This window comes from Malania oleifera, chromosome 4 (assembly GCF_029873635.1).
Source record: "Malania oleifera isolate guangnan ecotype guangnan chromosome 4, ASM2987363v1, whole genome shotgun sequence".
Lineage (NCBI taxonomy): Eukaryota > Viridiplantae > Streptophyta > Magnoliopsida > Santalales > Ximeniaceae > Malania > Malania oleifera.
The window spans coordinates 49,862,523-49,876,549 of NC_080420.1; the positions used below are offsets into that span (position 1 = coordinate 49,862,523).

The 14,027-nt window shown below is 34.0% G+C and overlaps 1 non-coding gene across 1 annotated transcript; it reads right to left on the reverse strand.

Moving 5' to 3' along the window:
- Positions 1–13,498: 13,498 nt before the first annotated feature.
- On the reverse strand, positions 13,499–13,606 carry LOC131154683 (small nucleolar RNA R71). Its single transcript, XR_009136599.1, has one exon. It is a non-coding gene; the product is annotated as a small nucleolar RNA R71 (small nucleolar RNA).
- Between the last annotated feature and the right edge of the window lie 421 nt (positions 13,607–14,027).

Here is a 14,027-nt window from a genome sequence, read left to right on the forward strand (position 1 = left end):
CATTCTGTTTATGCAAAAGGGTGACGAGACTTTTCGAGCTTAGTGGGGGAGGTTCAAGGATCTGATAAATATTTTTCCACATCATGAGTTTGAATCATAGAGGTTAGTCAATAATTTATCTACAACTCTTACTCCTAATTGCAAACAATTTTTCTAGATTATGTGCAATGGAGAACTCTTCAGCAAGGAACCAGATCAAGCACTGTCATTCTTTGATAACTTAGTTGAAAGTGTTCAAAAATGGAATACACGATACGATCAGGCACCAATGGTAGTGCAACCTATCAACGCAATCAATGGTGGAGGTAAATATGAGCCAACATATTATCAAAACGCTCCTTCGCATTAGTATCCGCCACAACAGATCTATTAGAGCTACGCACTTCAAGGATTTCAATCAAATAAAGCTCCTATTCCACCAACGGCATCTTTTGAGGATAGCATGGCACAAATGGCTAATACACTTTAGGAATTTATGTAGATTAATACTCAGACCATGAATGAATTGCGCGACACCATTAATGAGATGATCACATAGTTAAATATCTTAGAAAAAGGGGAATTTCTGGTAGAACCTCACCTTAATCCTCAAGAATACTAGCACCAATAGCAGAAAATACATAATGTTTCTCTTGAGATAGCAAAGGTCATTATTACTTTGAGAAGTGGAAAAGAAGTTTCTGAACCTAAGACACTCATCAACAGACAAGCAGTTGTCTTGGCATCTGAAGTTACAATTGAGAAAGATGAAGTCAAAGAAAAAATTAGAGAAACCAAGCCTAGAAGTGAAGAAGTTAGTTAATGAGGAGGCTGAGACTAATACAGAGTACCAACCTAAGGTACCTTATCCTCACAGATTGGCAGTCATGGAACCGTCACTCCCTATTGGAGTAAATGTCAATGAGTGTAATGCTGAAGCAAATCCCCATAGTGGCAAGGTGATTGGTACACCTGATAAGGAAGTTGAGCAAAATGGTGGGAGTTTAAATTTCAAGGAACTAGGTAAAAATTTTAATGTTGATGCTTCTGAAGAATCAAAGGTAAGTGCTCTGACAACTTTGCCTCAAAGACTTATTCTTAAAGAAGTGAATTTCCTAGAAAATATACTGAATAAAGATCCTTTTTTGTTAAAACAAGGAAGGCAGTCTACATATGTTTTGTCTGGTACCTTCGAAAGTATTGATTTGTTTGAGGCCAACTTTTGTGTAGGTAACAAGACTGATTCATTGTGGCGACTCAAATCTGGAGATCCGCTAGTTCAATTTATAGACCTGTACCCATCAAATGAAATTCCTCCAAAGCCTCCGCCAGACAAGCTGTGATGTTTTACTTTCCTTTCTTTTCATTTTATTTTATGTTATTTTATTTTTAGTTAATTTTCAGGTACATTTTTCCTTAGTTTCAGTTTTTCTTTTCTCTTACTTCTCCACCCAGGTACGCTCTACTTCCCTCGTGCACATCTTTTCTATTTCCCTTATGCTTTCACATTGAGGACAATTTTCCACTTTAGTTGAGGGGGATGAGAAAATACATTGAGAAAAAAAAAATTGAATATGGATGATTAGGCCATGATTAACACTAACTTTATACCCTTTACATACTTGCATATAACCTAGGAGTTACACGCTTAAGCTGTATAGTGTATTATTTATGTGTAGCTTCTCATTATATGGCTAATCTAGGAATTATAATTCTATATAGGTTAACTGGTAGTTCATTCGTGTTAATTTGGCTTTATAAACTCTTGTATTTACATGGTATCTGATGAGGCTGAAAATACACGCTCACATGACTTGTAGCACTTAGGGTTCCTTGTGAGCATTGAGAGAGCACCTATGGCAACTTTGACACCATGTGAGGTACCGTTGAGTCATTTATCGTTCTTTTGAGTTTTTGATATCAACTTAGAGTTCATGAAACTCAACTTTCCCTTTTTCTTCTAAATACTCCTTGTACACTAGTTTCAGTTTTTGACTTGTTAGCCTAAAGGTGACATCAAGTGGGGAGATAAAAACATAGGTCTTATAGCCTACTCAAGATGTGAAGGCTGAGCACCCCCTAGAAATAGACTTAGTTCATAGACTACTGTTCGAGCTTAATTCACATGGGTGGTATAAATACAACAAAAGAAGTGTAATGATTATCCTAATTGATCATGAAAGACATAAATTGAAAAATGAGAAAAAGAAAAGAAAAGAGAGAAATGAAAATGCACAAGAATGAAGTGAAAAGATTAATACTTGCTCCACACAACTACCACAAAAAAAAAAAATCAGGCATGTTCTTCATATATCAATTTCCTAATACTTTAGATGTATTCACGCCTGATTTGTGAATAAGTTGATCTAAGGTGGTCTTGGTTGGGTATGGCAAGTAGGTGAGAAGATGTTAGGGTGAAGGACCCGACACCTCACAAATAGGCTAGATCCTTTTCGTATTGGCCCACTTTGTACATTTAGCATTTGTTCCTTAAAATATGTGGATGTTTGATCATAACACTCCTCACATATGATGAGCAAACCCATCCTTTTTGAGTTTTTTTTTAAGTATATCAGTTAAGCTGAGTCAAAACGACTGTTTTGTAGGTGTCCATAAATATCTTAGGTGTAACGAATCGTACACATTACACATGCCTCAAGATTTCACCTATTTATACTCAAATTGATTTGGTTACATTAACTCTGAATTGTATTGCTGGTTGAATCTATATGAGTATAATGTTCTTAATGGCTATATATTGATGAAACTTGCATGAGTGACTTGCTTCAGAGTGACATGAATTGTGTATGAATGAGCTTGCGTGTAATCTAGTTATATTCTTGTATGTGAAATGGTATGATTGTGTCACATATGCATTCATTTAATATTGATTGGAATTGGTATCTATGGGTATCGCACTAGATTGCATTCATGTTATTTTCTAGAGACTAGGAAAACATTAGTTGGGGGGTGTGATTATGCGTCAAAGTTGAGTAATTAGGCATTTAAACTCATGCATTAAAGATTATAATTTTAATTAAATGCCTAATTATGTTAAATATTTTAACATTGTGCTTAATTTACAATATTTGGGTTTTATTGAATAATTTATGAATTTTTGGTATTTTTTTATTGCAGGGTAATTTATGGACATTAAAACCAATATTACTTCATAATCTGAGCATAACCCTCTCATCCAAGCTCCAATTGAGATGTTTCAAAATGTTGTGGAAAGAAAAGAAAATGCTCTACAACTTTCATGTTTTGAGTTTTGAGAGTTACGGGCTCTAGAAATGTCAAAATTAGGCTTGAAAGTGCAAAATCGGTCATGTTTTGAAAAAAGAAAGAAAGAAAAAAAAAGGAGAGAATCAAATGAGCTGAGCCCCACAGTGATGTGACCATGTAATGGCAGCCCTTGCCATGCCCTGCAAGGAGCTGGCTTGTTGGGGGGTTTTGAATTGGGAAATTGACATTTAATATAAAGGGGGTCACTTTAGGCTTTTTGGCATTAGGCTTTTAGTTAGGCTTTTCTTTGGTTTTTTTTTAGGGTAGGCTTTCTTGGAGGCAAGAGGCAGCTGGGGACAGCCGTGCGCAGACATACTACTCCTACTACAGGCTTGCATTACTCTCTCTCTCTTTCTCTCTCTCTCTCTCTCTCTCTCTCTCTCTCTCTCTCTCTCTCTCTCTCTCTCTCTCTCTCTCTTTTTCCTTCTCTCTTTCTCTAGTTTTCTTTTTCTTACATTTAAATACTTGGTTAATCATTGTTAATTTTTAGTTGAATTTTATTTAAAGTCTTGAACTTTTAAATTTCTATTGGGTTATTATTATTAAAGTTATTTTTTTTTCTCTTCTTATTTAATATAATTATTAGAGTTAATTTTTGTTGGGTTATTTTTCATTGTTAAAGTTCGAGTTGATATCTTAAAAAAAATCTTCTTTAGGATTTAAATTTTGTTGGGTTCTATTTATCTTAAGTTTGGTTTATTTAAATTCTAAGTTTTTATTGTGTTTTAGTTTATTGCTTAAGGTGTTAAAGAGTCAAGTTATCGTCTTTTGTTGGATCTAATTTAATCGTCACTTAAGTTCTTGATTGTGTTAAAGTTTAGTCTTTTTTTTTTGTGTTTGATTGAGGTTTTTAAGGTTGTATGCTTCAGTTGCATAGTAAAGTTATCGTCTTTATGCTTTTTGTCTAAAGTTTCAAACGTGGGATTTATTTCTTGCCTGAATGATTAAACATAGGATGGTATTTGGTATTTAATTTTGTCATCATTTATTTTATTATGCCTATTTCCCATTTCTTGTAGTTAATTTAGTGTGTGTTAGGTTCAAAAATTAAATTTCACGTTGTTTTAATTTCGTCATAAAATCTCAAAAATCATAGGAAACTGAATCTGAACTATGTTCAGTAAAATCTTCTTTTTCTTATTTTCTTTGGGATTTACACGAAGTTTGGAATTAAACGGAATTCCCTAAGAAGACAATTTTTCCCTTGAGCTAATTATTACATGATTGAACTCCTATACTTGGGATAACTTCCGAGCTGCTCATTGTTAGAGTGAGTCAATGGTGGATGAGCTGATTGGGTCACTTATCACATACGAATTGGCAATAAATAAAAGGACGAGTGAGCATAACAAAGTAAAGAAAGTAACAGCCCTTAAAGCATCTTCTAGCAGTTCCAGTGAAAAGAGTTATTCGGAATCAAAATACGATATAACTCTTCTAACTAAAAAGTTTGGCAAGTTCCTAAAAAAAGAACAAGAAGTATATTTGAAAATTTTAGGACTTGAAAACAGAAAAAAAGAAAAAAAAAAGTAGAGTCAAGCAGAGGAAACAAAAGGATGATCCTCAGACGTGCTACAATTGTAGAGAAGTTGGGAACTTCAAGTCGAACTCTCTTCCACTAAATAAAGTGTCCAAAAAGAAGAAGAAAACACTAAAATTTTGGATGGGACACACACAGTACCAACAGCTTAGACACTAAATTAAGTGACGATCAAGTTGCTAATCCATGCCTAATTGCACACAAAGATCACGAGGTACAATCATCTTGCTCCGGTTCATCATATTATTCTAGTGGTTCTGATTACGATAACAGCATGATATGAAGAATTACAATAACAATATCTATATACTCTTAAAATGCTTGAGAAAATGACTAAGAAATATTCTGATTTGAAAACTAAATTAAATAAATTTTCAAAACTTTTGGAAAAACAAAATGAGTCTTATGCTTCTTTAATAAAAGAAAAGGATTTGAAAATTGTGGAGTTCGAAAGAAATAAATTTTTTATAAATTCACAAAGGGCCAAAATAATTTTGAAAAAAATTCCTTGGGGCTCAAAGAAATTCTCTAGACAAGGAAAGTCTTAGTTTTAATAAAAAGGAAAACCTAAAACAGAAACATATTTACATGGGCTACCTTGTGAGAGAATCAAAATCTTATGTTCCATCTAAAGACTCCTACAAGTATACTACATGTTTTAAATGTAAGAAGTTAGATCACATAAACTTTGATTGTCTTTTTAAGAAAAAAGGATGTGAAAATAAAGAAGGTCTAGAAAGTCAAGGGAGAGTCAAGCACTAACCTCTATGGACCTAAGAAAAGTTGGGTACCAAACATATTTACTTAAATGTCTATTGCAAATGTGCTTGAGATCATCCTCTTCAAAGGATAAATAGTACATGGATAGCAGCATCTCGCAACACATGATAGGAGATAAAGCAAAGTTTGCATTCATCACACAAAAGGACGGAGGATTCGTCACCTTCGGTGATAACACAAAAGGCAAAATCATAGGATTGGGTAATGTTGGTAAGGATCCTTCTCTCATTATAGATAATGTTTTACTAGTTGATGGATTGAAGCGTAATCTATTAAGTATAAACCAACTATGTGATAAACAATATAGGGTATCTTTTGAGCATGATTAATGCATAGTAGAAAACATATCTAAAAATAAAATCTTATTTACTACTGAATGTAATGAAAACGTTTATACTACCAATTTTAATAACTTAGCTTCCCAATATGTGAAATGTTTTTCTTCTATAAATGAGGCTAGTTGGCTTTGGCATAGGAGATTAGGACATGCTAACATGGATTTATTCTCTAAACTAGTTAAGGGAGAATTAGTTAAGGGTTTAGCTAAGACTCAATTCGTGAAAAAATAAAAAATGTGATGCATGCCAATTAGGAAAACAAACTTGATCTAACTTTAAGAAGAAGAAAGTTATATCCACCACTAGACCACTTCAAATGCTTCACTTAGATCTAATTGGTACTAATCAAATTCAAAGTCTAGGAGGTATGTCATATGATTTTGTCATTATTGATGATTATTCTAGATTCACATGGGTATTATTTCTTGTACATAACGATGAAGCATGTGAAAAATTTGTTAAACTTTGTATGAAAAATCAAAATGAAAAGGGTTATACAATCACAAATATTTGAAGTGATAAAGGTGGTGAATTTAAAAATTAGGATATGGAAAACTACTGTGACACTCATGACATATCCCATAATTTTTCTGCACCTAGGACACTACAATAAAATGAGGTAGTTGAGAGAAAGAATAGATCTCTACAGGAAATGAGTAGAACGATGCCAAATGAACATAAGTTACCAAAATACTTCTAGGCTAAAGCAGTAAACACTGCTTGTTATGTATTGAACAAAGTTATGATCATACGCCCTATGAATTGTGGAATGGCCATAAACCTATTATTTCCTATTTTCATGTATTTGGCTATAAATGCTTTGTTCTTAGAGATAATAAACACCTAGAAAAATTTGATGCAAAACTTGATGAGGGTGTCTTTCTAGGCTATGCCTTAGATAGTAAAGCCTATGGGGTGTATAACAAAAGAACATTGATCGTTGTAGAATCTATCCATTTAGTGTTTGATGAGTCCAATCCCTTCTCTAAAAGAAATGATGAGGATGATATTGAGATAAGAAAGGGATTAGAAAATTTATCCATTAAAAACAATGTAGATAAGAGCACTAAAATTAAAGAAGCACCTACTGAGGATAAACAAGTAGAGAGTGAGGTATATGAACTACCTAGCGAATGAAAATTTATAAGGAATCGCCCCATTGATCAAATTATAGGTGAACCATCACACGGAGTAGCTACCCAGTCATCACTTAGAAATATGGTTAGCCACTTTGCAATCTTATTACAAGAGGATCCTAAAAATGTAAATGAGACCATTGAGGATGAATCTTGGATGCTATCTACGCAGGAAGAATTAAACCAATTTGAGAGGAACAAAGTCTGGACCCTAGTTCCTAACCTTGATGATCAGACTACTATTGGAACTAAATGGGTCTATAGGAACAAGAAAGATGAAAATGGGATAGTAATAAGAAACAAAGCTAGAATAGTAGCTCAAGGGTACAACCAAAAGGAAGGTATATATTTTAAGGAAAACTATGCACCTGTAGCTAGAATGGAAGTCATTTGAATGTTATTAGAATATGTTGCTTTTAAAAGCTTTAAATTATATTAAATGGATGTTAAAAGCGCATTTCTAAATGGATATATAAATGAGAAAATATATATTGAACAACCTCCATAATTCAACAACCACAAATTCCCAAATCATATTTATAGACTGACCAAAGCCTTGTATGGATTGAATCAAGCTCCTAGAGATTGGTATGAAGGGCTTAGTAGTTTTCTACTAGATAATGGGTTTACCAGAGGGAAGATAGACACAAGAATATTTATAAAATGTAAAAATGATAACATGCTCCTAGTGCAAATATGCATAGATGACATCATTTTTGGAGCAACAAACGGAGAGTTGTGTAATGAGTTTTCCAGTTGCATGCAAAATGAATTTGAAATGAGCATGATGGGTGAACTTAATTTCTTCCTAGAACTTCAAATAAAATAGGTCAGACATGGAAATTTTATAAACCAATCAAAATATATTAGAGACTTGCTAAAGAAGTTCAATATGGAAGATAGTAAAATCTTATGAAAATCTATGAGTTCTTTCACAAAATTAGATAAATATGAACAAGGTATACTGGTAGACGTTAAGCTCTGCCATGGCATGATTGGTAGCCTGTTATACCTGATTGCTAGCAAGCTTGATATTATGTTTAGTGTATGTTTGTGCACAAGTTTTCAGACTACACCTAAAGAGTCTCATCTATTAGCAGTTAAAAGAATACTTAGATACCTTATTGGGACTATTGAATTAGGATTATGGTATCCTAAGTATACCTCATTTGAGATTGTCAATAATTCTGATGTTGACTTTACTAGTAGTAAAGTGGATAGAAAAAGCATGAGCGGCACTTGTCACATTTTAGGACAATCTCTAGTCTCTTGGTTCTCCAATAAACTGAACTTAGTTGCACTATCCACAGCCGAGGCTGAATATATAGCGGCTGGGAGTTGTTGTGCTCAAATGCTCTACATGAAGCAACAAGTCATGGATTATGGATTGCACTTTAACATGATTCCCATAAAATGTGATAACACTAGTACAATAAATATCTCAAAGAACCCCATTTCACACTCACAAACTAAGCATATAGAGATTAGACATCACTTTATTCATGATCATGTACAAAAGGGAGATGTGGTACTTGATTTTGTATGCACAGATGAGCAATGGACTGATATATTCACGAAACCACTTCAAGAGGATAGATTTATCCAAATCAAACATGAATTAGGCTTGATGCATAGTAGAGAGGTTGCATAGAGATATTTTGGAGTGCATAACTGAGGGGGAACAACTTAAATTAAAATTAAGTATACTCACGATTATCCTATTTTATGCTTATATACTTTATAGTGAACTGCATGCTTAAATTCTCTTATGGATATTTGATGCATCTTGCTAAAAACATGAATTATGACTATACTAAACTGAATTGTTTGCATCAATGCTGCTAGAAATACTGTTTAGTGCTCAATATAAAATTCTTTTTCAAAACATTTTTTTTTTTTTCAAGAATGAAATTCTGTTAAGTTAGGGATTCATAAATACTTACATCTTTTTGCCTTAGCCCTTTTCGTTGATGTCAAAAGGAGGAGAAATATCTTCTAGCAAAATTGGTCATATTTCGAGCAAGAAATATTGGGTGAGACTCAATTGTGCAAACTGTTTCAAATTGCATATTGAAATTTTTATTGTCTTTATTCAACAATATATTTAGATTACATTGTAATATCATAAATCATGCATAATCTTATGGGGAGCCTCTTTTAGGCTTAACCCTTTTTTACTCGTGTACTTGTCATCATCAAAAAGGGGGAGATTGTTGACTCCATGAATCCAATCCTATTTTGATAATGACAAATCACTTAGTGTCTTACCTGTGCATTGAGATTTTGAACAGGATCATTACTTAGCACGAATGGATGGTAAGGATGTTAAGGAAGCCATGAGGAACTTGAAGTGCATACGACTTGGATTAGTTCATGGAAGTAGAAGAGCAGAAGGATGAAGACAATTCAGTTTTTCAATTGTAATTTGTATTTAGTCTTGTTTGTATTTACATGTCTCATAAGATATGATAGGAAGCTCAAAATGACCAATAGACTAACCTTAGGATGCATGTTTTCCATGAAATATTCATTTACACTTGACTTAGGTTGGATATGCATTTAGAAGGTTAATAGGGTTGAAAAACAAGGCACTCGTCGACTAGTCCCCTAGCCTCGTCGATGAGCAAATACCGAGACCCTAATTTTATCAAACAGACTACTCATCGACTAATCCCCTGTTCTCACCGAATAATGGGTAAAGGACACTCATCGACTAGTTCTCCACTCGTCAACGAGTTTGTCGAGCAGAACCGATGCTCCAGCGCTCAACGATTAGATTTTTATTTAATAAAATATCTTTTTATGATTCAACGGGAAGAAAACGACTATATGCCTAAAGTGCTGATAAATACTAACCCTAAAACTTATTTTAAACCTATTGCCTACATTCTGTGACACTCAAATCATTATTGGGCATTCTCTTATTCTATCTTCAAGATCCAAGAGCATCCATCTTGCAAAGCTATATTGATCTTGAGGTTTGGTAAATAAGTTTTTGTTTTAGGCATTCAAATCTTATTTTTCTACTCCCTTACTCATTCTATTTTAAATATTTATTGGGAACGAAAACCCTAGTTTTCCATATATCCATTGTTTGAAAAATATTTTGGGAAAAAGTTTATACTAGGGCTTGAATCTTTGAAGTGTTCACTTTCATATGTTTATTTAAAGATTTCATATTCTCTTATATTTGCAAAACCTATTTGAAAGCAAACCCTAGAATCTCCAACACACATATTTTTAATAAATAATTTTTGGAGAAATATTGAATAGGGTTTAAATCTTTGAAGTAACTTATTATATATTTATTCATACAAAGATCATATATCTTTAGTGCAAATACATTATTGGGTAAAACACATATTCTCTTTTGAGCTTCAAGTTATATCTTGTGAGAGTGTTTAGGATTTTAGTGTACTCATTAGCTTATTGAGAAGCATCTAAGTGTACTCAAAATAATTTGTCATCACTTGTATTAACGGTTCGGGTTGTGAACCGGAAGGAGGAAGCTACACCTCTTGTAAGCAGAAAATTGTAAAAAGGTAGCTACGCCTCTTACAAGCAAAATATTGTAACGGGAAGCTCTATCCCAGGTTAAGGAGTGGTATAGTGGAATCCTTGGATAGTTTTCCCAAGGCGAGGACATAGGCCGGGTGTGGCCAAACCTCATATAAATCTTGAGTTTGCATCTCTCTCCCTAATCTCTTTTTATTTTCACTTGCATTTGATAATCTATTTCAAATTTGCTGCTTTTGGAATTGATTGGGTACTTCTAATTGTTTGAGATACACATAGCTTGAATCTATTATGTTGTGTAATACTGAAATCTGTGTATCTTCAAACTTGTGTTTGTGTAGTTGTGCTTTGATTGCACGCTTAAAATGCGTAATTAGGCATTTTAATTCTTGCATTGGGGCTTATAATTTTAATTAAATACCTAATTACCTTCAATATTTTAACACGGTATCCTATTTATAGTATTTTGGTTTTATTGAGCAATTTATGAATTTTGGGCATTTTTTATTGCAAGAAAATTATTAGAAGCTAAAACCGACACCAGTTCGTAATTTATGCATAATATTTCCATTTGAACTCTAATCAAGATGATTTGAAATCCTTAAGAAATATGAGAAGATTATCTACAAGTTTTGTGTTTTGAGCTTTGAGAGAAACGGGCTCTAGGAGGGTTAAGATTGGCCTCGTTGCAGAGAAAAAGAATTGAGAAAAAGGAAAAAAGAAAAAAAAATTAATTTTTGCCCTTATATGACCGGGCCATGCAGCCGGATCCTCTCCAACCTGGGCGTATGGCATTCCCTCTTCTCCCTCTTTATTTATTCTTCCTTCCTTGGCAGTGCCCCCATCTCCTTTCTTCCTTCTCTTCTCTTTCTTCCTTCCCCTTCTCCTTTCTCTTTCTCTCTCTCTCGGCTGCTTCCAGCCAACCCAACTCCCTCGGATCCTTCTCTTTCTCCCTCTCTTCTCTTCCCTTTTCCCTTATCTTTTCCATTCTCTCCTCTTGGCTCTCTCCTTCCCTCTCCCTTCCTTCCCAACTCTCTTCACTTTCTCTTGTTTTTTTTTTTTTTTTGCTCACGGCCACACATAGCCCAACCCTCCTATCCTTCCTCTTTCTCCCTTTCTCTTCTTCCCCCGGCTGCGACTTCATTCCTTTAGCCACCTATACCCCATCTGTTGCTGCTCCAGGAACCCGAAGACCTCCTCAGCTTCTGCCCTGTGCTCCTACAACAAGTGCCCTCCCCTCTTCCTTATTGCTGCAACCTGCAACACCCAAAGCCTGCTGCGAGTTTGTTGTTGCTGCCACTGGAAGATCTCTACTGCTTTGTCGAGGCCAACCCTTGCTAGCTGCTGCTGTTGTGCTTTTGTACCAGCTGGTGTTGCTGTTGTTGGAGGCTTACACCTCAAGAGTCGCTCTAGCCAAGCTACCCTTCTCTCTGCTCATGGTTGCTGCTACATCTTGCAGACCCGAACCACAACCATAGCGACCTGCCACTCTAAGCATCTCTCTTTCTTTATTTTTTTCTTTATTTCTCTCTTTCCTTTCCTTTTAATTAGTTTTTTTTATTGCTTTGTTTTTGTTTTTAAATAATTAAATGAACCTTGTTATTTTCATTGAGTTTTAGTTAAAGTTTGAAGCTTTGAATCTTTGTGTGGGTATTATTATTATTATTAAAGTTTATTTATTTATATTTTTTGCTCTTAATTAATAATTAGCATTAGATTTAATTTTTATTTAAGTTAGTTTTAATTGATTAAAGTTTGGTTTAATTTCCTAAACTACAAAAATAAAAAAAAATTGTTTTAGAAATTAAATTAGTTGTTTTCTTTAAAATTTAAATTTTGTTGAAGTTCAATTTAGTTTAGGGTTAGTCTTATTAAAGTTCTTATTTTTATCGTGTTTAGTTATTGTTTAAATCATTAAAGCTTTAATTTTTGTTCGAGTTCTTGTTTGCCTTTAAATTTTGATTTTGATTTAAGTTCTTAATTTTGTTAAAAGTTTGATTTTATCATTCACGTTTGCGTTTGATTGAGATTTTATTATTGTGTGTTTTAATTATGTGTTAAAGTTATCATTTTTAGTTTTGTCCAAAGTTCAACACGTATTTCAATTTCTTCCTGATTAGACGTAAGATTTCTGTTTCTCGTTATTTAATTCAGTGCATGTTAGGTTTTAGAATTTAAATTGCATGTTTGTTTAATTTGTCAAAAGAAATTTCAACCAATCTAGAAAACCCGAATCTGAATTGAATTCAGTAACTTTTTATTTTCAATTGGAAATACATAAAATTTGGAATTTAACCACATTCCTTGAGGAGATGATCTGGCCTTTGGGCTGAATATTACACGACATAACTCTTATACTTGGGATAGCTTCAGAGCTGCTCATTTTGCTAGTGAGTCAATTTTGGACGCCGTTGCTAAGGAATGTCGGTCTTACTCTCAAATTCTTGTTTTTCCCATCATTTTAATTAGTCTCATGAAAAAAGAAAAAGAAAAATAAAAAAAAAACAAAAAAAAAAAGAAAAAAAAAAGAATTGAACTTTGAAAAGAAAAATTATGGCTGCAACTGCACCACGCACGCTTATGGATTTTTTTCAGCTTCAATACACCACTGCACAATCTTACACTGCTTTACCTAATGACGAACATAATTTCATGATGAAGCATGGGAGGAGGTCATTGCTACCTCGGTTCTACAGGATGAAATCTGAGTGCCCTTATCGACACCTAACGGAGTTCGAGTTGACATGCAATATTTTTTTCTCTCATGCTAGAACTGATGAATCTACTAAACTGCGTTTATTTCTTGTCTTTTTGAAGGATAAGACACAGATGTGATTTAATTATTTAAGATCTCACTCTATCTCTAATTGGGCTGATATGGAGCGTGAATTTTTGCATAGGTTTTGTCCCTCACAGAGAACTCCATTTTTGCAAGAACAGATTATTCAGTTTATGCAGAAGGGTGATGAGACTTTTCAGGCTTACTAGGAGAGATTCAAGGATTTGTTATGTACTTGTCCACATCACAAGTTTGAGTCATGGAGGTTAGTTAATTGTTTCTATACAGCTCTTACTCCTGACTACAAACACTTTGTCCAGACCATGTGCAATGGAGAAATCTTCAACAAGGAACTGGATTTAGCACTGTCATTCTTTGATTACCGAGCTGAAAGTGTCCAACAATGGAATACACAATACAATCAAACACCCATGACAGTACAACCTATCTGCACAATTAGTGGTGGAGATAAATATGCGCCAACATATCATCCAGACACTTTTTTGCCTCACTATCAACCACAATAGATCCCTCATAGCTATGCACCGTCAGGATTTCAATATAATGCAAGACCTACTCCATTGGGGATGTCTCTTGATGATGCCTTCCAGCAGTTCATGCAAAATCAAATCAATCAGTATACTGAAGACATAAATGAACTGCGGGACACTGCT